Below are 22,795 nucleotides of genomic sequence, written 5' to 3'. Positions count from 1 at the left end.
TTTAACCCTGTAAGGGGGTGGTGCACTGTACCCGAAGATACTGCCATATCGGGTCAATGCATAGGGCGACGGAAGCAAGCTTCGAAATCGGCCCCCGTTCTCAAAAATCCATTTAATATATGGTCCCCAGATAGGGGACGTATCAGATATTAAACTGATAAGAACAGATACTACACTTGATCTTAGCCAAAAGGCCGAGAAGCGATAACCGTGAAAGGGGCGGGCCCAACAAGGTCCCCTTCATGGGCACTATCACTGCTTGCTGTCAGGGAGGCTGCCAGACAATTTTCCATGCACACTCTGGGCTGGGGGGCAGTCAACCACCAGTACACACAGCAGAACCTAAACCCATACCATTATTGCTAAGCAGCAAGACAGGGGCCCATTGCACTCCCACGGGGCCTTTTTAAATGCAATCCATAACCCGGATTTGCCAGGAACCCTTCTTACTCCTCCTACTTGCATGTGACACTGGGCTTAGGATCTGCATAGGAAACACACACACAAGCACACACCTACCTTTGTTGCCTGCAGATGCCTCCTTGGCTGTCCCCAAACGGTATCAAACCAACACCCACGGGAAGCTGTAAGCATAGAGGACATGCCTGCACCCCATTGGACTTACCTGTGTGGGTTAAATCCGGGTTATTTGACAACCTATGGCGGTGATGGTTCTGCTCAGGCAGAGCAGTGCTGATGCTCCTCATAAAGCTGTCGCTGCTGTGAAGGTTCTAGGTGACATCACAAATCCCTTTGGTTACATACACAACAAAGCTGGGTTGTTGTTGTTTACACTCTGCAAGGCCTGTGGAAGTGAGTGACATCATAGCACTGTAGTTCTGAGGGTTCAAGATGGATGCAACAATCTCCTGTTGCTTCTATGAAGGCCGTAATAGACGACATCACCAAACAGCTCCATAGTCACATACACAGCAAAGGAGAGATGTTGTTTACACCTAGTGATGTCAGTGGTATTGAGTGACATCACAGCACAGTGCTAAGGCTCCTGGGCCTGGACACAGCAGCGGCTGCAATATCTCAACGGAGAATACGTTTATATCTATGTGTGTGTGTGCGCATATATATATATATATATATATATATATATATATATATATATATATTTCTCCGCCGAAATCACTTTTAAACCCATTTCCACCTTTTTTTCCCTTCTCTTCCTCTTACTTTTTTTTCACGTTTTTTTACGTTTTTCTCCTTTTCGCCTCTTTTCTGGGCGTATTATTCTTCTTTTTCTTCTTTTTTTTCGTCTAATGCATACCCCATCAGTGCAGCAATGCTTATTCAATACCGCCAGCAGATGGAGACACTGGGGGATAATTTTCTAAGGATTTATACTGATTTTTCCTGTCTGAATTTGTCGCACAGAAAGTTGCAGGCCAAATATGTGTGACATTTCTGCGACTTTAGCTTCTAGAGCATTTTTACAACATTATACATAGGTGCTGAATACATAAAAAGCGACTGTTCAGCGACAGACAAGTCGCATCGGCTGAAAGTAGGCCAGAATGTCAGTCCATGTTGGAGCAGGTTTAGATACAGTCTAAAGCATAGATCTCAAAGTCTGTGCACAGAATTTAGCAAGGGCCTCGCACCTTCTGATGCATCAGGTAGGTGCACAATAGCATAGCCTAACCCTCTGTACTTTGGTCTATATTGATGCGGGACATAGACAGCCAGCTGATGACCAATCCATTAGTGCAATGGATGGCTGGAAGCATTTGTCTTTGCCTTTGCAATACCACAGAAGCAATGCATGGTCAATGTACAGCAATGACACACCTGTGTGAACAGCCAGGAGACCCCCCCCCCCCCCCCATGTTATGTTACATAGTTACATAGTTAGTACGGTCGAAAAAAGACATATGTCCATCACGTTCAACCAGGGAATTAAGGGGTAGGGGTGTGGCGCGATATTGGGGAAGGGATGAGATTTTATATTTCTTCATAAGCATTAATCTTATTTTGTCAATTAGGAACATTCAGCACCCACCCGCTATCAAGGCAGCTGCCTATCATGTCATGCCCTACCTGCACAGGTGTGCTGGCTACTCAAATGATCCAATTAAGGAGGCCATTTAGTCAGCAGCAGCAGAAGTCCTGTGCCTGGACGCTCCAACAGGGGCCAGACACAAGCAGAAGCAGAAGCAGCAGAAGCAGCAGCAGCACCACCTTTTGTTTTTTGGCTGCAGCAGCAGCAAGGCCCACAGGGCTGGCTAGCTGGCTAGCCAGCAAGCAGGTAGCAATGAAAGTAGGAATCTTTCTTTTTAACCCTGTAAGGGGGTGGTGCACTGTACCCGAAGATACTGCCATATCGGGTCAATGCATAGGGCGACGGAAGCAAGCTTCGAAATCGGCCCCCGTTCTCAAAAATCCATTTAATATATGGTCCCCAGATAGGGGACGTATCAGATATTAAACTGATAAGAACAGATACTACACTTGATCTTAGCCAAAAGGCCGAGAAGCGATAACCGTGAAAGGGGCGGGCCCAACAAGGTCCCCTTCATGGGCACTATCACTGCTTGCTGTCAGGGAGGCTGCCAGACAATTTTCCATGCACACTCTGGGCTGGGGGGCAGTCAACCACCAGTACACACAGCAGAACCTAAACCCATACCATTATTGCTAAGCAGCAAGACAGGGGCCCATTGCACTCCCACGGGGCCTTTTTAAATGCAATCCATAACCCGGATTTGCCAGGAACCCTTCTTACTCCTCCTACTTGCATGTGACACTGGGCTTAGGATCTGCATAGGAAACACACACACAAGCACACACCTACCTTTGTTGCCTGCAGATGCCTCCTTGGCTGTCCCCAAACGGTATCAAACCAACACCCACGGGAAGCTGTAAGCATAGAGGACATGCCTGCACCCCATTGGACTTACCTGTGTGGGTTAAATCCGGGTTATTTGACAACCTATGGCGGTGATGGTTCTGCTCAGGCAGAGCAGTGCTGATGCTCCTCATAAAGCTGTCGCTGCTGTGAAGGTTCTAGGTGACATCACAAATCCCTTTGGTTACATACACAACAAAGCTGGGTTGTTGTTGTTTACACTCTGCAAGGCCTGTGGAAGTGAGTGACATCATAGCACTGTAGTTCTGAGGGTTCAAGATGGATGCAACAATCTCCTGTTGCTTCTATGAAGGCCGTAATAGACGACATCACCAAACAGCTCCATAGTCACATACACAGCAAAGGAGAGATGTTGTTTACACCTAGTGATGTCAGTGGTATTGAGTGACATCACAGCACAGTGCTAAGGCTCCTGGGCCTGGACACAGCAGCGGCTGCAATATCTCAACGGAGAATACGTTTATATCTATGTGTGTGTGTGCGCATATATATATATATATATATATATATATATATATATATATATATATATTCTCCGCCGAAATCACTTTTAAACCCATTTCCACCTTTTTTTCCCTTCTCTTCCTCTTACTTTTTTTTCACGTTTTTTTACGTTTTTCTCCTTTTCGCCTCTTTTCTGGGCGTATTATTCTTCTTTTTCTTCTTTTTTTTCGTCTAATGCATACCCCATCAGTGCAGCAATGCTTATTCAATACCGCCAGCAGATGGAGACACTGGGGGATAATTTTCTAAGGATTTATACTGATTTTTCCTGTCTGAATTTGTCGCACAGAAAGTTGCAGGCCAAATATGTGTGACATTTCTGCGACTTTAGCTTCTAGAGCATTTTTACAACATTATACATAGGTGCTGAATACATAAAAAGCGACTGTTCAGCGACAGACAAGTCGCATCGGCTGAAAGTAGGCCAGAATGTCAGTCCATGTTGGAGCAGGTTTAGATACAGTCTAAAGCATAGATCTCAAAGTCTGTGCACAGAATTTAGCAAGGGCCTCGCACCTTCTGATGCATCAGGTAGGTGCACAATAGCATAGCCTAACCCTCTGTACTTTGGTCTATATTGATGCGGGACATAGACAGCCAGCTGATGACCAATCCATTAGTGCAATGGATGGCTGGAAGCATTTGTCTTTGCCTTTGCAATACCACAGAAGCAATGCATGGTCAATGTACAGCAATGACACACCTGTGTGAACAGCCAGGAGACCCCCCCCCCCCCCCCCCATGTTATGTTACATAGTTACATAGTTAGTACGGTCGAAAAAAGACATATGTCCATCACGTTCAACCAGGGAATTAAGGGGTAGGGGTGTGGCGCGATATTGGGGAAGGGATGAGATTTTATATTTCTTCATAAGCATTAATCTTATTTTGTCAATTAGGAACATTCAGCACCCACCCGCTATCAAGGCAGCTGCCTATCATGTCATGCCCTACCTGCACAGGTGTGCTGGCTACTCAAATGATCCAATTAAGGAGGCCATTTAGTCAGCAGCAGCAGAAGTCCTGTGCCTGGACGCTCCAACAGGGGCCAGACACAAGCAGAAGCAGAAGCAGCAGAAGCAGCAGCAGCACCACCTTTTGTTTTTTGGCTGCAGCAGCAGCAAGGCCCACAGGGCTGGCTAGCTGGCTAGCCAGCAAGCAGGTAGCAATGAAAGTAGGAATCTTTCTTTTTAACCCTGTAAGGGGGTGGTGCACAGTACCCGAAGATACTGCCATATCGGGTCAATGCATAGGGCGACGGAAGCAAGCTTCGAAATCGGCCCCCGTTCTCAAAAATCCATTTAATATATGGTCCCCAGATAGGGGACGTATCAGATATTAAACTGATAAGAACAGATACTACACTTGATCTTAGCCAAAAGGCCGAGAAGCGATAACCGTGAAAGGGGCGGGCCCAACAAGGTCCCCTTCATGGGCACTATCACTGCTTGCTGTCAGGGAGGCTGCCAGACAATTTTCCATGCACACTCTGGGCTGGGGGGCAGTCAACCACCAGTACACACAGCAGAACCTAAACCCATACCATTATTGCTAAGCAGCAAGACAGGGGCCCATTGCACTCCCACGGGGCCTTTTTAAATGCAATCCATAACCCGGATTTGCCAGGAACCCTTCTTACTCCTCCTACTTGCATGTGACACTGGGCTTAGGATCTGCATAGGAAACACACACACAAGCACACACCTACCTTTGTTGCCTGCAGATGCCTCCTTGGCTGTCCCCAAACGGTATCAAACCAACACCCACGGGAAGCTGTAAGCATAGAGGACATGCCTGCACCCCATTGGACTTACCTGTGTGGGTTAAATCCGGGTTATTTGACAACCTATGGCGGTGATGGTTCTGCTCAGGCAGAGCAGTGCTGATGCTCCTCATAAAGCTGTCGCTGCTGTGAAGGTTCTAGGTGACATCACAAATCCCTTTGGTTACATACACAACAAAGCTGGGTTGTTGTTGTTTACACTCTGCAAGGCCTGTGGAAGTGAGTGACATCATAGCACTGTAGTTCTGAGGGTTCTAGATGGATGCAACAATCTCCTGTTGCTTCTATGAAGGCCATAATAGACGACATCACCAAACAGCTCCATAGTCACATACACAGCAAAGGAAAGATGTTGTTTACACCTAGTGATGTCAGTGGTATTGAGTGACATCACAGCACAGTGCTAAGGCTCCTGGGCCTGGACACAGCAGCGGCTGCAATATCTCAACGGAGAATACGTTTATATATATGTGTGTGTGTGCGCGTATATATATATATATATATATATATATATATATATTTCTCCGCCGAAATCACTTTTAAACCCATTTCCACCTTTTTTTCCCTTCTCTTCCTCTTACTTTTTTTTCACGTTTTTTTACGTTTTTCTCCTTTTCGCCTCTTTTCTGGGCGTATTATTCTTCTTTTTCTTCTTTTTTTTCGTCTAATGCATACCCCATCAGTGCAGCAATGCTTATTCAATACCGCCAGCAGATGGAGACACTGGGGGATAATTTTCTAAGGATTTATACTGATTTTTCCTGTCTGAATTTGTCGCACAGAAAGTTGCAGGCCAAATATGTGTGACATTTCTGCGACTTTAGCTTCTAGAGCATTTTTACAACATTATACATAGGTGCTGAATACATAAAAAGCGACTGTTCAGCGACAGACAAGTCGCATCGGCTGAAAGTAGGCCAGAATGTCAGTCCATGTTGGAGCAGGTTTAGATACAGTCTAAAGCATAGATCTCAAAGTCTGTGCACAGAATTTAGCAAGGGCCTCGCACCTTCTGATGCATCAGGTAGGTGCACTATAGCATAGCCTAACCCTCTGTACTTTGGTCTATATTGATGCGGGACATAGACAGCCAGCTGATGACCAATCCATTAGTGCAATGGATTTGTGGAAGCATTTGTCTTTGCCTTTGCAATACCACAGAAGCAATGCATGGTCAATGTACAGCAATGACACACCTGTGTGAACAGCCAGGAGACCCCCCCATGTTATGTTACATAGTTACATAGTTAGTACGGTCGAAAAAAGACATATGTCCATCAAGTTCAACCAGGGAATTAAGGGGTAGGGGTGTGGCGCGATATTGGGGAAGGGATGAGATTTTATATTTCTTCATAAGCATTAATCTTATTTTGTCAATTAGGAACATTCAGCACCCACCCGCTATCAAGGCAGCTGCCTATCATGTCATGCCCTACCTGCACAGGTGTGCTGGCTACTCAATTGATCCAATTAAGGAGGCCATTTAGTCAGCAGCAGCAGAAGTCCTGTGCCTGGACGCTCCAACAGCGGCCAGACACAAGCAGAAGCAGCAGAAGCAGCAGCAGCACCACCTTTTGTTTTTTGGCTGCAGCAGCAGCAGCAGCAGCAGCAAGGCCCACAGGGCTGGCTAGCTGGCTAGCCAGCAAGCAGGTAGCAATGAAAGTAGGAATCTTTCTTTTTAACCCTGTAAGGGGGTGGTGCACTGTACCCGAAGATACTGCCATATCGGGTCAATGCATAGGGCGACGGAAGCAAGCTTCGAAATCGGCCCCCGTTCTCAAAAATCCATTTAATATATGGTCCCCAGATAGGGGACGTATCAGATATTAAACTGATAAGAACAGATTTTTTTTTTTTTTTTTATAAACCTTCAGGTTTAGACTAAACACCACTTAGATAACGCGTCATTTTTGACTCATGGTAAAGTCTAACTCATCATTAGGTCATTCTTTATTTGTTCAAAGCAAATTCAAAACAAATTCAAATACCATCACCATTACACCCTTACAACATGTCTCCACTTCAAAAATTTCCATATCCCCTCTGCATCTATTTCACCTAATTTCTTTTTATCACGTAAATAAACGGTGTACAACCTATCCAGAATCATTCTTAAACTTCCTTCCACAGTCACATCTTTTCTCTTAAACACATATAAATTTCTAACATCCCACAAGACTTCCTTCACAATCGCCAACAACACAAACAACACCCTTTCATTCTTTCTTCCAATCATACTAAGACCAAACATCACAACCTCATATGACAACCTATTTATCCCAGTCAACTCCTTACACAACGGACCTATCCCTCTCCATACATTCTGAGCCATGTCACAATTCCAAATCACATGCATCACACTTTCAACCCCACTACAATCTTCCCTCGGACATATTTCACTCCTTCCAATTCCTCTATTCCTTTGGAACTCTCTTACTGGTAACGCTCCATGCAAACACTGCCATCCTATCTCTCTCTGTCTATTTGATATTCCATCTGTCATTAAACTCTTCCACACCTTAGACACATCCTGGCCTCTTACCATATTAATCGGACACTCCACCTCACTTGCGGCGACATACCCAAACACATTCTTCTTACTTTCAAACAACTCCTTTCTCACACCAATCAACCTATAACTCTCCAAAAACTTTTCCACATACAAATACCAACTCGGGCACACAAACGCATAAGGCACTCTCAAATCTCTCTCCAGCCAACCTAATTTGCATAACACACGCCCACCTAAATATCTCAACATACATGCAAAATTCTTTTCTCCTCTCATCATCCTTCTAACCGCAAACACCACATTCACCCCCAAATACACATCTAGATTTGGAAATCCCATTCCACCCTTACTACCATCCTTCATCACAACTTCTCTCCTCACTCTTTCCACTTTTGTACCCCAAAAAAACACAAACAAAATTCTTTTTAACTTCCTTAAAACCATGTAACTTGGCGGAAACACTATTGCCACATACAATAAAATAGGCAATATTACACTTTTCACAACCAGCACTTTCCCAACCATAGACAAATCTCTCAACCTCCAAAGACTCAATTTTTTGGACACTCTCTTCTCTACATCATCCCAACTTTCTCTCCCATCCAATCTTTCATCCATTTTAACACCTAAAACCTGAATACCACCTTCAATATTCTTCATACCCACATCCTCACTTCCTTGCATACTACCAAAACATTTATACTCACTTTTGTCCCAATTCACCTTAAACCCAGATGCTCCACAAAACAATCCAACTAGTAACTTTGCCCTTCTCATAACAGCCACAGACTCTCCCAAAATACACACATCATCCATGTAGGCCAAAACTTTGACTTCTCTCCCACCACTCCCTGGAATTTTTAACCCTCTAACACACTTATCCCGCCGCAACATCTCTAATAATGGCTCCATAGCACATATAAAAGCCATAGGGGACAACGGACAACCCTGCCTTACACCAGAACATACTTTCACCTTCTCAGACATCCAACCATTTATCAAAACCTTACTATATACTCCATCATACAGCATCCTTACAACATTTACAAAATCCCCCGGGAATCCCATTCTCACTAATACTCTAAACAAAAACCTATGTGACAGACGATCAAACGCCTTTTCAAAATCTATCGACATCACTCTAACCTCCTGTTTCCTACTCATACTATCCCATAACAAATCTCTCAACAAACACAAATTTTCATTTATTCTTCTCCCAGGCACTCCACACACTTGTTCTTCTCCAATCACCTGCTCAACCACATCTCTCATCCTATTTGTAATTATTTTAGCAAACACCTTATAATCTACATTCAACAAAGTTATCGGCCTCCAATTCCTCACATCATTCACATCACCTTTCTTATAAATCAACACAACCACTCCACTCTTCATACTTTCCACCATTCTCTCCTTCCTCCACATATACCTATACACTTCCACCAAATCATCCTTCACAACATCCCAAATCCAAGCATAAAATTCAACAGGCAACCCATCCTCTCCAGGCGTTTTATTTCTTGACATACTATCCACAGTCCTCTTCACTTCCTCCTCTCCAATCTCTCTCATCAGAGTCCCATATTCACTACCATCCACTCTCTTATCAAGCACTCTCAACACTTCATCCTGCAAGTCCTCTTCACAATCTTTTACCGCATACAACTCTTCATAAAAAATTTTAACCACTCCCAACACAGCTTTACCTTTAACCAGACAGCCATCATCATCATACACTCTTACCATATCCTCTCTCTTCCCAATAACTTTTTTAAAGAAATATCTCGAACATTTTTCATCTTTCTCTAACTTATCAAGTTTTGCTTGATACATCAACTCTTTACCTTTCTCATTCAACCAATTTTTTCGATCACTCTTCACAACCTCAATCTGCTCACCCACACTCCAGCCATACTTCTTTAACTTATTGAGAAACACCAATCTTTTATTCAACCATTCATACTTCTTCTTCCTCCCAGCATTCCGCTTATATCCCTCTCTTTTAAAGAAAACTTTTGTTTGACCCTTAACCCATTCCCACCAACACAATATATCAGGAAAATCATTCTTTTTCTTACACCAACCCCTATACTTATTAACATATCTATCATACACTCCTTCCACTTCCAACAATTTAACATTTAATTTCCATACACCCCTCCCACTCACACAATCTGCATCCAATACTAACTCACAACACACATACTCATGATCTGAATATCCTACTTTTTTTTGCATATAATTCTTACATAACACACCCTTAGACACAAAACACATATCAAGTCTGGAACTATGACTTCCACTATCAGAATAATATGTATCTAACAAAGGACACACTCCACACGCTTCAGCCACATCCTTTAACTTAAAGTCACACACCATACTTTTAAGAATATTCCCAGATACATCCACATTCCCCTCAATTTCACAATTGAAATCCCCCACCCACACCAAAGGTATTTTACCCGGCAGAAACCTCTTAATTACCTCCAACAACCCCACCCGCTCCTCCCTCCTTACCGGCGCATACACATTTATCAACCTAAATTTAACCCCCTGCACCTTAACCTCCACCATGATACACCTCCCCTCCTCTATTACCACATAACTACAAACTTCAAACTTAAAGCTCTTAAAAAGCACCCCTACCCCATCATTCCTATTATGCCCAGACACCGACCAAACAGCAGGACCATAAGCCCATTCTCCCTTCCCCGGAATATCATTTAGCCCACATTCCTGCAAACAAATAATGTCCGCTTTTTTCCCTGCCAAGTCCTCCAAAATTACTGTCCTTCTGACTTTACTTCTAAAGACTCTAACGTTTATAGAACCGACTAAAAAAGACATACCACCATCTTAACAACCCTAAGGAAGAATTTGACAGAAAAGAAGAAAGTTATTTAGGTAGCTTTCCTCAGCGGTGTGGGAGAAGCTTCTCCCGCAGAGCACGCATCCATGTCGCTCTCAGATAGCGGTTGATACCGATTGTCCGTAGCCACCAGCGTCGACTCCATCTGTCCACCAGAAAGCTTCCTGGCCGTCTTCTTGGGGGGACGAAAAAGATCAAAGTCATCCTCTCTCTCTCTATGTCTCTCCTCACGGTCTTCACCCTCAGAAGAAGACCACTCTTCAATTTGCGGCGACTCCTCAGCCGGGGGACTGGGAGCATCCTCAATCTCCCCTTCTTCCACTTGCACCGCCATTTGCTCCTCCTCCACCACCACTTGCTCCTCCACCACCTTCACTTGCTCCTCTACCACCACAGGACTCTGTACCTCTCCAATAATAACGCTCTCTCTTGCAGGAACCACTGCAGCCGCAGCTGCAGCTGCCCTCCTCCTCTCCACCATTTCCTCTTCCATTCTCCTCTCCTCCTCCCTCCTCTTCAACACTGGACAGTTCTTGTACACATGGCCAGCTTCCCCACATAGGTCACAGGTCCTCGGGTGTGGACATGCACCCGCCTCATGCCCCGGTTGCTTACAGTTCCTGCATTTCTTACTGCCAGGGCAGGCCTCCTTCACATGTCCAAACAATAGACAATTTCTACAGAAAGATGGCTGTCCGTAGTAATAGAGATAACCTCTGAAACCAGCAATGGTAAAGTTCGCCGGAGGGTGCTTAACGCCTCCAATGCAATCTCCATCAAGCCGCAACTTCACAAAGAACTTATACGTGCCATTAAATACACCAATGCTGCTTGTCTGCTTAGTACCACCAGCAATAGACTCACAATAGATGCTCAAGAAGTTCTTAATCATAGAGACATCAACAAACGGATTGTACATGTGGATAAACAAAGTCTTTGTCCCCATTTCAAAAAGGGGATAAAAGGACACATCCCGCAAAACCTCACTTCCACTGTTCCGTTTTAAGCACTCATAAAAGTTCTGGCAGTCAGCATCATATAAGAAGGACACGTCATAAATACCTTGGCGCTTGTTCTCCTGGACACAAAAGAGGTCGCTCAAGGAAAATCCTGCCAGTCGCTCCACAATGGTATGGCCGATGTATTCAATGCTGTTTCTTAGACGATCCGTGGTTAGCACCTTGATGCGTACGGTCTTCTCCACTGCAGACATGTTGGATCCAGCCATCTTTCCAAATCTGTCGGTAACGAGTACCACAGTCTTGATCACCTACGCAGCTAGTCGCGGCGCAGTTCACTCGCACCCTCAGCGCCGACCGAGGCAATAAACCCCGATCTTAGCCAAAAGGCCGAGAAGCGATAACCGTGAAAGGGGCGGGCCCAACAAGGTCCCCTTCATGGGCACTATCACTGCTTGCTGTCAGGGAGGCTGCCAGACAATTTTCCATGCACACTCTGGGCTGGGGGGCAGTCAACCACCAGTACACACAGCAGAACCTAAACCCATACCATTATTGCTAAGCAGCAAGACAGGGGCCCATTGCACTCCCACGGGGCCTTTTTAAATGCAATCCATAACCCGGATTTGCCAGGAACCCTTCTTACTCCTCCTACTTGCATGTGACACTGGGCTTAGGATCTGCATAGGAAACACACACACAAGCACACACCTACCTTTGTTGCCTGCAGATGCCTCCTTGGCTGTCCCCAAACGGTATCAAACCAACACCCACGGGAAGCTGTAAGCATAGAGGACATGCCTGCACCCCATTGGACTTACCTGTGTGGGTTAAATCCGGGTTATATGACAACCTATGGCGGTGATGGTTCTGCTCAGGCAGAGCAGTGCTGATGCTCCTCATAAAGCTGTCGCTGCTGTGAAGGTTCTAGGTGACATCACAATCCCTATGGTTACATACACAACAAAGCTGGGTTGTTGTTGTTTACACTCTGCAAGGCCTGTGGAAGTGAGTGACATCATAGCACTGTAGTTCTGAGGGTTCTAGATGGATGCAACAATCTCCTGTTGCTTCTATGAAGGCCATAATAGACGACATCACCAAACAGCTCCATAGTCACATACACAGCAAAGGAGAGATGTTGTTTACACCTAGTGATGTCAGTGGTATTGAGTGACATCACAGCACAGTGCTAAGGCTCCTGGGCCTGGACACAGCAGCGGCTGCAATATCTCAACGGAGAATACGTTTATATATATGTGTGTGTGTGCGCGTATATATATATATATATATATATATATATATATATTTCTCCGCCGAAATCACTTTTAAACCCATTTCCACCTTTTTTTCCCTTCTCTTCCTCTTACTTTTTTTTCACGTTTTTTTACGTTTTTCTCCTTTTCGCCTCTTTTCTGGGCGTATTATTCTTCTTTTTCTTCTTTTTTTTCGTCTAATGCATACCCCATCAGTGCAGCAATGCTTATTCAATACCGCCAGCAGATGGAGACACTGGGGGATAATTTTCTAAGGATTTATACTGATTTTTCCTGTCTGAATTTGTCGCACAGAAAGTTGCAGGCCAAATATGTGTGACATTTCTGCGACTTTAGCTTCTAGAGCATTTTTACAACATTATACATAGGTGCTGAATACATAAAAAGCGACTGTTCAGCGACAGACAAGTCGCATCGGCTGAAAGTAGGCCAGAATGTCAGTCCATGTTGGAGCAGGTTTAGATACAGTCTAAAGCATAGATCTCAAAGTCTGTGCACAGAATTTAGCAAGGGCCTCGCACCTTCTGATGCATCAGGTAGGTGCACTATAGCATAGCCTAACCCTCTGTACTTTGGTCTATATTGATGCGGGACATAGACAGCCAGCTGATGACCAATCCATTAGTGCAATGGATGGCTGGAAGCATTTGTCTTTGCCTTTGCAATACCACAGAAGCAATGCATGGTCAATGTACAGCAATGACACACCTGTGTGAACAGCCAGGAGACCCCCCCATGTTATGTTACATAGTTACATAGTTAGTACGGTCGAAAAAAGACATATGTCCATCAAGTTCAACCAGGGAATTAAGGGGTAGGGGTGTGGAGCGATATTGGGGAAGGGATGAGATTTTATATTTCTTCATAAGCATTAATCTTATTTTGTCAATTAGGAACATTCAGCACCCACCCGCTATCAAGGCAGCTGCCTATCATGTCATGCCCTACCTGCACAGGTGTGCTGGCTACTCAAATGATCCAATTAAGGAGGCCATTTAGTCAGCAGCAGCAGAAGTCCTGTGCCTGGACGCTCCAACAGCGGCCAGACACAAGCAGAAGCAGCAGAAGCAGCAGCAGCACCACCTTTTGTTTTTTGGCTGCAGCAGCAGCAGCAGCAGCAAGGCCCACAGGGCTGGCTAGCTGGCTAGCCAGCAAGCAGGTAGCAATGAAAGTAGGAATCTTTCTTTTTAACCCTGTAAGGGGGTGGTGCACTGTACCCGAAGATACTGCCATATCGGGTCAATGCATAGGGCGACGGAAGCAAGCTTCGAAATCGGCCCCCGTTCTCAAAAATCCATTTAATATATGGTCCCCAGATAGGGGACGTATCAGATATTAAACTGATAAGAACAGATACTACACTTGATCTTAGCCAAAAGGCCGAGAAGCGATAACCGTGAAAGGGGCGGGCCCAACAAGGTCCCCTTCATGGGCACTATCACTGCTTGCTGTCAGGGAGGCTGCCAGACAATTTTCCATGCACACTCTGGGCTGGGGGGCAGTCAACCACCAGTACACACAGCAGAACCTAAACCCATACCATTATTGCTAAGCAGCAAGACAGGGGCCCATTGCACTCCCACGGGGCCTTTTTAAATGCAATCCATAACCCGGATTTGCCAGGAACCCTTCTTACTCCTCCTACTTGCATGTGACACTGGGCTTAGGATCTGCATAGGAAACACACACACAAGCACACACCTACCTTTGTTGCCTGCAGATGCCTCCTTGGCTGTCCCCAAACGGTATCAAACCAACACCCACGGGAAGCTGTAAGCATAGAGGACATGCCTGCACCCCATTGGACTTACCTGTGTGGGTTAAATCCGGGTTATTTGACAACCTATGGCGGTGATGGTTCTGCTCAGGCAGAGCAGTGCTGATGCTCCTCATAAAGCTGTCGCTGCTGTGAAGGTTCTAGGTGACATCACAATCCCTATGGTTACATACACAACAAAGCTGGGTTGTTGTTGTTTACACTCTGCAAGGCCTGTGGAAGTGAGTGACATCATAGCACTGTAGTTATGAGGGTTCTAGATGGATGCAACAATCTCCTGTTGCTTCTATGAAGGCCATAATAGACGACATCACCAAACAGCTCCATAGTCACATACACAGCAAAGGAGAGATGTTGTTTACACCTAGTGATGTCAGTGGTATTGAGTGACATCACAGCACAGTGCTAAGGCTCCTGGGCCTGGACACAGCAGCGGCTGCAATATCTCAACGGAGAATACGTTTATATATATGTGTGTGTGTGCGCGTATATATATATATATATATATATATATATATATATATATATATATTTCTCCGCCGAAATCACTTTTAAACCCATTTCCACCTTTTTTTCCCTTCTCTTCCTCTTACTTTTTTTTCACGTTTTTTTACGTTTTTCTCCTTTTCGCCTCTTTTCTGGGCGTATTATTCTTCTTTTTCTTCTTTTTTTTCGTCTAATGCATACCCCATCAGTGCAGCAATGCTTATTCAATACCGCCAGCAGATGGAGACACTGGGGGATAATTTTCTAAGGATTTATACTGATTTTTCCTGTCTGAATTTGTCGCACAGAAAGTTGCAGGCCAAATATGTGTGACATTTCTGCGACTTTAGCTTCTAGAGCATTTTTACAACATTATACATAGGTGCTGAATACATAAAAAGCGACTGTTCAGCGACAGACAAGTCGCATCGGCTGAAAGTAGGCCAGAATGTCAGTCCATGTTGGAGCAGGTTTAGATACAGTCTAAAGCATAGATCTCAAAGTCTGTGCACAGAATTTAGCAAGGGCCTCGCACCTTCTGATGCATCAGGTAGGTGCACTATAGCATAGCCTAACCCTCTGTACTTTGGTCTATATTGATGCGGGACATAGACAGCCAGCTGATGACCAATCCATTAGTGCAATGGATGGCTGGAAGCATTTGTCTTTGCCTTTGCAATACCACAGAAGCAATGCATGGTCAATGTACAGCAATGACACACCTGTGTGAACAGCCAGGAGACCCCCCCATGTTATGTTACATAGTTACATAGTTAGTACGGTCGAAAAAAGACATATGTCCATCAAGTTCAACCAGGGAATTAAGGGGTAGGGGTGTGGCGCGATATTGGGGAAGGGATGAGATTTTATATTTCTTCATAAGCATTAATCTTATTTTGTCAATTAGGAACATTCAGCACCCACCCGCTATCAAGGCAGCTGCCTATCATGTCATGCCCTACCTGCACAGGTGTGCTGGCTACTCAAATGATCCAATTAAGGAGGCCATTTAGTCAGCAGCAGCAGAAGTCCTGTGCCTGGACGCTCCAACAGCGGCCAGACACAAGCAGAAGCAGCAGAAGCAGCAGCAGCAGCACCACCTTTTGTTTTTTGGCTGCAGCAGCAGCAGCAAGGCCCACAGGGCTGGCTAGCTGGCTAGCCAGCAAGCAGGTAGCAATGAAAGTAGGAATCTTTCTTTTTAACCCTGTAAGGGGGTGGTGCACTGTACCCGAAGATACTGCCATATCGGGTCAATGCATAGGGCGACGGAAGCAAGCTTCGAAATCGGCCCCCGTTCTCAAAAATCCATTTAATATATGGTCCCCAGATAGGGGACGTATCAGATATTAAACTGATAAGAACAGATACTACACTTGATCTTAGCCAAAAGGCCGAGAAGCGATAACCGTGAAAGGGGCGGGCCCAACAAGGTCCCCTTCATGGGCACTATCACTGCTTGCTGTCAGGGAGGCTGCCAGACAATTTTCCATGCACACTCTGGGCTGGGGGGCAGTCAACCACCAGTACACACAGCAGAACCTAAACCCATACCATTATTGCTAAGCAGCAAGACAGGGGCCCATTGCACTCCCACGGGGCCTTTTTAAATGCAATCCATAACCCGGATTTGCCAGGAACCCTTCTTACTCCTCCTACTTGCATGTGACACTGGGCTTAGGATCTGCATAGGAAACACACACACAAGCACACACCTACCTTTGTTGCCTGCAGATGCCTCCTTGGCTGTCCCCAAACGGTATCAAACCAACACCCACGGGAAGCTGTAAGCATAGAGGACATGCCTGCACCCCATTGGACTTACCTGTGTGGGTTAAATCCGGGTTATTTGACAACCTATGGCGGTGATGGTTCTGCTCAGGCAGAGCAGTGCTGATGCTCCTCATAAAGCTGTCGCTGCTGTGAAGGTTCTAGGTGACATCACAATCCCTATGGTTACATACACAACAAAGCTGGGTTGTTGTTGTTTACACTCTGCAAGGCCTGTGGAAGTGAGTGACATCATAGCACTGTAGTTCTGAGGGTTCTAGATGGATGCAACAATCTCCTGTTGCTTCTATGAAGGCCATAATAGACGACATCACCAAACAGCTCCATAGTCACATACACAGCAAAGGAGAGATGTTGTTTACACCTAGTGATGTCAGTGGTATTGAGTGACATCACAGCACAGTGCTAAGGCTCCTGGGCCTGGACACAGCAGCGGCTGCAATATCTCAACGGAGAATACGTTTATATATATGTGTGTGTGTGCGCGTATATATATATATATATATATATATATATATATATATATATATATTTCTCCGCCGAAATCACTTTTAAACCCATTTCCACCTTTTTTTCCCTTCTCTTCCTCTTACTTTTTTTTCACGTTTTTTTACGTTTTTCTCCTTTTCGCCTCTTTTCTGGGCGTATTATTCTTCTTTTTCTTCTTTTTTTTCGTCTAATGCATACCCCATCAGTGCAGCAATGCTTATTCAATACCGCCAGCAGATGGAGACACTGGGGGATAATTTTCTAAGGATTTATACTGATTTTTCCTGTCTGAATTTGTCGCACAGAAAGTTGCAGGCCAAATATGTGTGACATTTCTGCGACTTTAGCTTCTAGAGCATTTTTACAACATTATACATAGGTGCTGAATACATAAAAAGCGACTGTTCAGCGACAGACAAGTCGCATCGGCTGAAAGTAGGCCAGAATGTCAGTCCATGTTGGAGCAGGTTTAGATACAGTCTAAAGCATAGATCTCAAAGTCTGTGCACAGAATTTAGCAAGGGCCTCGCACCTTCTGATGCATCAGGTAGGTGCACTATAGCATAGCCTAACCCTCTGTACTTTGGTCTATATTGATGCGGGACATAGACAGCCAGCTGATGACCAATCCATTAGTGCAATGGATGGCTGGAAGCATTTGTCTTTGCCTTTGCAATACCACAGAAGCAATGCATGGTCAATGTACAGCAATGACACACCTGTGTGAACAGCCAGGAGACCCCCCCATGTTATGTTACATAGTTACATAGTTAGTACGGTCGAAAAAAGACATATGTCCATCAAGTTCAACCAGGGAATTAAGGGGTAGGGGTGTGGCGCGATATTGGGGAAGGGATGAGATTTTATATTTCTTCATAAGCATTAATCTTATTTTGTCAATTAGGAACATTCAGCACCCACCCGCTATCAAGGCAGCTGCCTATCATGTCATGCCCTACCTGCACAGGTGTGCTGGCTACTCAAATGATCCAATTAAGGAGGCCATTTAGTCAGCAGCAGCAGAAGTCCTGTGCCTGGACGCTCCAACAGCGGCCAGACACAAGCAGAAGCAGCAGAAGCAGCAGCAGCACCACCTTTTGTTTTTTGGCTGCAGCAGCAGCAGCAGCAGCAGCAGCAAGGCCCACAGGGCTGGCTAGCTGGCTAGCCAGCAAGCAGGTAGCAATGAAAGTAGGAATCTTTCTTTTTAACCCTGTAAGGGGGTGGTGCACTGTACCCGAAGATACTGCCATATCGGGTCAATGCATAGGGCGACGGAAGCAAGCTTCGAAATCGGCCCCCGTTCTCAAAAATCCATTTAATATATGGTCCCCAGATAGGGGACGTATCAGATATTAAACTGATAAGAACAGATACTACACTTGATCTTAGCCAAAAGGCCGAGAAGCGATAACCGTGAAAGGGGCGGGCCCAACAAGGTCCCCTTCATGGGCACTATCACTGCTTGCTGTCAGGGAGGCTGCCAGACAATTTTCCATGCACACTCTGGGCTGGGGGGCAGTCAACCACCAGTACACACAGCAGAACCTAAACCCATACCATTATTGCTAAGCAGCAAGACAGGGGCCCATTGCACTCCCACGGGGCCTTTTTAAATGCAATCCATAACCCGGATTTGCCAGGAACCCTTCTTACTCCTCCTACTTGCATGTGACACTGGGCTTAGGATCTGCATAGGAAACACACACACAAGCACACACCTACCTTTGTTGCCTGCAGATGCCTCCTTGGCTGTCCCCAAACGGTATCAAACCAACACCCACGGGAAGCTGTAAGCATAGAGGACATGCCTGCACCCCATTGGACTTACCTGTGTGGGTTAAATCCGGGTTATTTGACAACCTATGGCGGTGATGGTTCTGCTCAGGCAGAGCAGTGCTGATGCTCCTCATAAAGCTGTCGCTGCTGTGAAGGTTCTAGGTGACATCACAATCCCTATGGTTACATACACAACAAAGCTGGGTTGTTGTTGTTTACACTCTGCAAGGCCTGTGGAAGTGAGTGACATCATAGCACTGTAGTTATGAGGGTTCTAGATGGATGCAACAATCTCCTGTTGCTTCTATGAAGGCCATAATAGACGACATCACCAAACAGCTCCATAGTCACATACACAGCAAAGGAGAGATGTTGTTTACACCTAGTGATGTCAGTGGTATTGAGTGACATCACAGCACAGTGCTAAGGCTCCTGGGCCTGGACACAGCAGCGGCTGCAATATCTCAACGGAGAATACGTTTATATATATGTGTGTGTGTGCGCGTATATATATATATATATATATATATATATATATATATATATATATATATTTCTCCGCCGAAATCACTTTTAAACCCATTTCCACCTTTTTTTCCCTTCTCTTCCTCTTACTTTTTTTTCACGTTTTTTTACGTTTTTCTCCTTTTCGCCTCTTTTCTGGGCGTATTATTCTTCTTTTTCTTCTTTTTTTTCGTCTAATGCATACCCCATCAGTGCAGCAATGCTTATTCAATACCGCCAGCAGATGGAGACACTGGGGGATAATTTTCTAAGGATTTATACTGATTTTTCCTGTCTGAATTTGTCGCACAGAAAGTTGCAGGCCAAATATGTGTGACATTTCTGCGACTTTAGCTTCTAGAGCATTTTTACAACATTATACATAGGTGCTGAATACATAAAAAGCGACTGTTCAGCGACAGACAAGTCGCATCGGCTGAAAGTAGGCCAGAATGTCAGTCCATGTTGGAGCAGGTTTAGATACAGTCTAAAGCATAGATCTCAAAGTCTGTGCACAGAATTTAGCAAGGGCCTCGCACCTTCTGATGCATCAGGTAGGTGCACTATAGCATAGCCTAACCCTCTGTACTTTGGTCTATATTGATGCGGGACATAGACAGCCAGCTGATGACCAATCCATTAGTGCAATGGATGGCTGGAAGCATTTGTCTTTGCCTTTGCAATACCACAGAAGCAATGCATGGTCAATGTACAGCAATGACACACCTGTGTGAACAGCCAGGAGACCCCCCCATGTTATGTTACATAGTTACATAGTTAGTACGGTCGAAAAAAGACATATGTCCATCAAGTTCAACCAGGGAATTAAGGGGTAGGGGTGTGGCGCGATATTGGGGAAGGGATGAGATTTTATATTTCTTCATAAGCATTAATCTTATTTTGTCAATTAGGAACATTCAGCACCCACCCGCTATCAAGGCAGCTGCCTATCATGTCATGCCCTACCTGCACAGGTGTGCTGGCTACTCAAATGATCCAATTAAGGAGGCCATTTAGTCAGCAGCAGCAGAAGTCCTGTGCCTGGACGCTCCAACAGCGGCCAGACACAAGCAGAAGCAGCAGCAGCACCACCTTTTGTTTTTTGGCTGCAGCAGCAGCAGCAGCAGCAAGGCCCACAGGGCTGGCTAGCTGGCTAGCCAGCAAGCAGGTAGCAATGAAAGTAGGAATCTTTCTTTTTAACCCTGTAAGGGGGTGGTGCACTGTACCCGAAGATACTGCCATATCGGGTCAATGCATAGGGCGACGGAAGCAAGCTTCGAAATCGGCCCCCGTTCTCAAAAATCCATTTAATATATGGTCCCCAGATAGGGGACGTATCAGATATTAAACTGATAAGAACAGATACTACACTTGATCTTAGCCAAAAGGCCGAGAAGCGATAACCGTGAAAGGGGCGGGCCCAACAAGGTCCCCTTCATGGGCACTATCACTGCTTGCTGTCAGGGAGGCTGCCAGACAATTTTCCATGCACACTCTGGGCTGGGGGGCAGTCAACCACCAGTACACACAGCAGAACCTAAACCCATACCATTATTGCTAAGCAGCAAGACAGGGGCCCATTGCACTCCCACGGGGCCTTTTTAAATGCAATCCATAACCCGGATTTGCCAGGAACCCTTCTTACTCCTCCTACTTGCATGTGACACTGGGCTTAGGATCTGCATAGGAAACACACACACAAGCACACACCTACCTTTGTTGCCTGCAGATGCCTCCTTGGCTGTCCCCAAACGGTATCAAACCAACACCCACGGGAAGCTGTAAGCATAGAGGACATGCCTGCACCCCATTGGACTTACCTGTGTGGGTTAAATCCGGGTTATTTGACAACCTATGGCGGTGATGGTTCTGCTCAGGCAGAGCAGTGCTGATGCTCCTCATAAAGCTGTCGCTGCTGTGAAGGTTCTAGGTGACATCACAATCCCTATGGTTACATACACAACAAAGCTGGGTTGTTGTTGTTTACACTCTGCAAGGCCTGTGGAAGTGAGTGACATCATAGCACTGTAGTTCTGAGGGTTCTAGATGGATGCAACAATCTCCTGTTGCTTCTATGAAGGCCATAATAGACGACATCACCAAACAGCTCCATAGTCACATACACAGCAAAGGAGAGATGTTGTTTACACCTAGTGATGTCAGTGGTATTGAGTGACATCACAGCACAGTGCTAAGGCTCCTGGGCCTGGACACAGCAGCGGCTGCAATATCTCAACGGAGAATACGTTTATATATATGTGTGTGTGTGCGCGTATATATATATATATATATATATATATATATATATATATATATATATTTCTCCGCCGAAATCACTTTTAAACCCATTTCCACCTTTTTTTCCCTTCTCTTCCTCTTACTTTTTTTTCACGTTTTTTTACGTTTTTCTCCTTTTCGCCTCTTTTCTGGGCGTATTATTCTTCTTTTTCTTCTTTTTTTTCGTCTAATGCATACCCCATCAGTGCAGCAATGCTTATTCAATACCGCCAGCAGATGGATACACTGGGGGATAATTTTCTAAGGATTTATACTGATTTTTCCTGTCTGAATTTGTCGCACAGAAAGTTGCAGGCCAAATATGTGTGACATTTCTGCGACTTTAGCTTCTAGAGCATTTTTACAACATTATACATAGGTGCTGAATACATAAAAAGCGACTGTTCAGCGACAGACAAGTCGCATCGGCTGAAAGTAGGCCAGAATGTCAGTCCATGTTGGAGCAGGTTTAGATACAGTCTAAAGCATAGATCTCAAAGTCTGTGCACAGAATTTAGCAAGGGCCTCGCACCTTCTGATGCATCAGGTAGGTGCACTATAGCATAGCCTAACCCTCTGTACTTTGGTCTATATTGATGCGGGACATAGACAGCCAGCTGATGACCAATCCATTAGTGCAATGGATGGCTGGAAGCATTTGTCTTTGCCTTTGCAATACCACAGAAGCAATGCATGGTCAATGTACAGCAATGACACACCTGTGTGAACAGCCAGGAGACCCCCCCATGTTATGTTACATAGTTACATAGTTAGTACGGTCGAAAAAAGACATATGTCCATCAAGTTCAACCAGGGAATTAAGGGGTAGGGGTGTGGCGCGATATTGGGGAAGGGATGAGATTTTATATTTCTTCATAAGCATTAATCTTATTTTGTCAATTAGGAACATTCA

General features: G+C 45.1%; 8 non-coding genes across 8 annotated transcripts; all 8 read right to left on the bottom strand.

Annotated features, from left to right (window-relative positions):
- Positions 1–15: 15 nt before the first annotated feature.
- LOC130347848 (U2 spliceosomal RNA) lies at positions 16–206 on the bottom strand. Its single transcript, XR_008885710.1, has one exon. It is a non-coding gene; the product is annotated as a U2 spliceosomal RNA (small nuclear RNA).
- Positions 207–2,299: 2,093 nt separating this feature from the next.
- LOC130347847 (U2 spliceosomal RNA) lies at positions 2,300–2,490 on the bottom strand. Its single transcript, XR_008885709.1, has one exon. It is a non-coding gene; the product is annotated as a U2 spliceosomal RNA (small nuclear RNA).
- Positions 2,491–4,586: 2,096 nt separating this feature from the next.
- Positions 4,587–4,777, bottom strand: LOC130347858 (U2 spliceosomal RNA). Its single transcript, XR_008885719.1, has one exon. It is a non-coding gene; the product is annotated as a U2 spliceosomal RNA (small nuclear RNA).
- Positions 4,778–6,857: 2,080 nt separating this feature from the next.
- Positions 6,858–7,050, bottom strand: LOC130347802 (U2 spliceosomal RNA). The gene has a single exon (XR_008885670.1). It is a non-coding gene; the product is annotated as a U2 spliceosomal RNA (small nuclear RNA).
- Positions 7,051–13,986: 6,936 nt separating this feature from the next.
- Positions 13,987–14,177, bottom strand: LOC130347846 (U2 spliceosomal RNA). Its single transcript, XR_008885708.1, has one exon. It is a non-coding gene; the product is annotated as a U2 spliceosomal RNA (small nuclear RNA).
- Positions 14,178–16,260: 2,083 nt separating this feature from the next.
- Positions 16,261–16,451, bottom strand: LOC130347845 (U2 spliceosomal RNA). The gene has a single exon (XR_008885707.1). It is a non-coding gene; the product is annotated as a U2 spliceosomal RNA (small nuclear RNA).
- A 2,092-nt stretch (positions 16,452–18,543) lies between these two features.
- LOC130347844 (U2 spliceosomal RNA) lies at positions 18,544–18,734 on the bottom strand. Its single transcript, XR_008885706.1, has one exon. It is a non-coding gene; the product is annotated as a U2 spliceosomal RNA (small nuclear RNA).
- Positions 18,735–20,815: 2,081 nt separating this feature from the next.
- LOC130347843 (U2 spliceosomal RNA) lies at positions 20,816–21,006 on the bottom strand. The gene has a single exon (XR_008885705.1). It is a non-coding gene; the product is annotated as a U2 spliceosomal RNA (small nuclear RNA).
- Positions 21,007–22,795: the final 1,789 nt, after the last annotated feature.

This window comes from Hyla sarda, unplaced genomic scaffold, assembly GCF_029499605.1.
Source record: "Hyla sarda isolate aHylSar1 unplaced genomic scaffold, aHylSar1.hap1 scaffold_851, whole genome shotgun sequence".
Lineage (NCBI taxonomy): Eukaryota > Metazoa > Chordata > Amphibia > Anura > Hylidae > Hyla > Hyla sarda.
The sequence above is the reverse complement of the archived record's forward strand: the minus strand, read 5'-3'. Positions and strand labels throughout refer to the sequence as shown.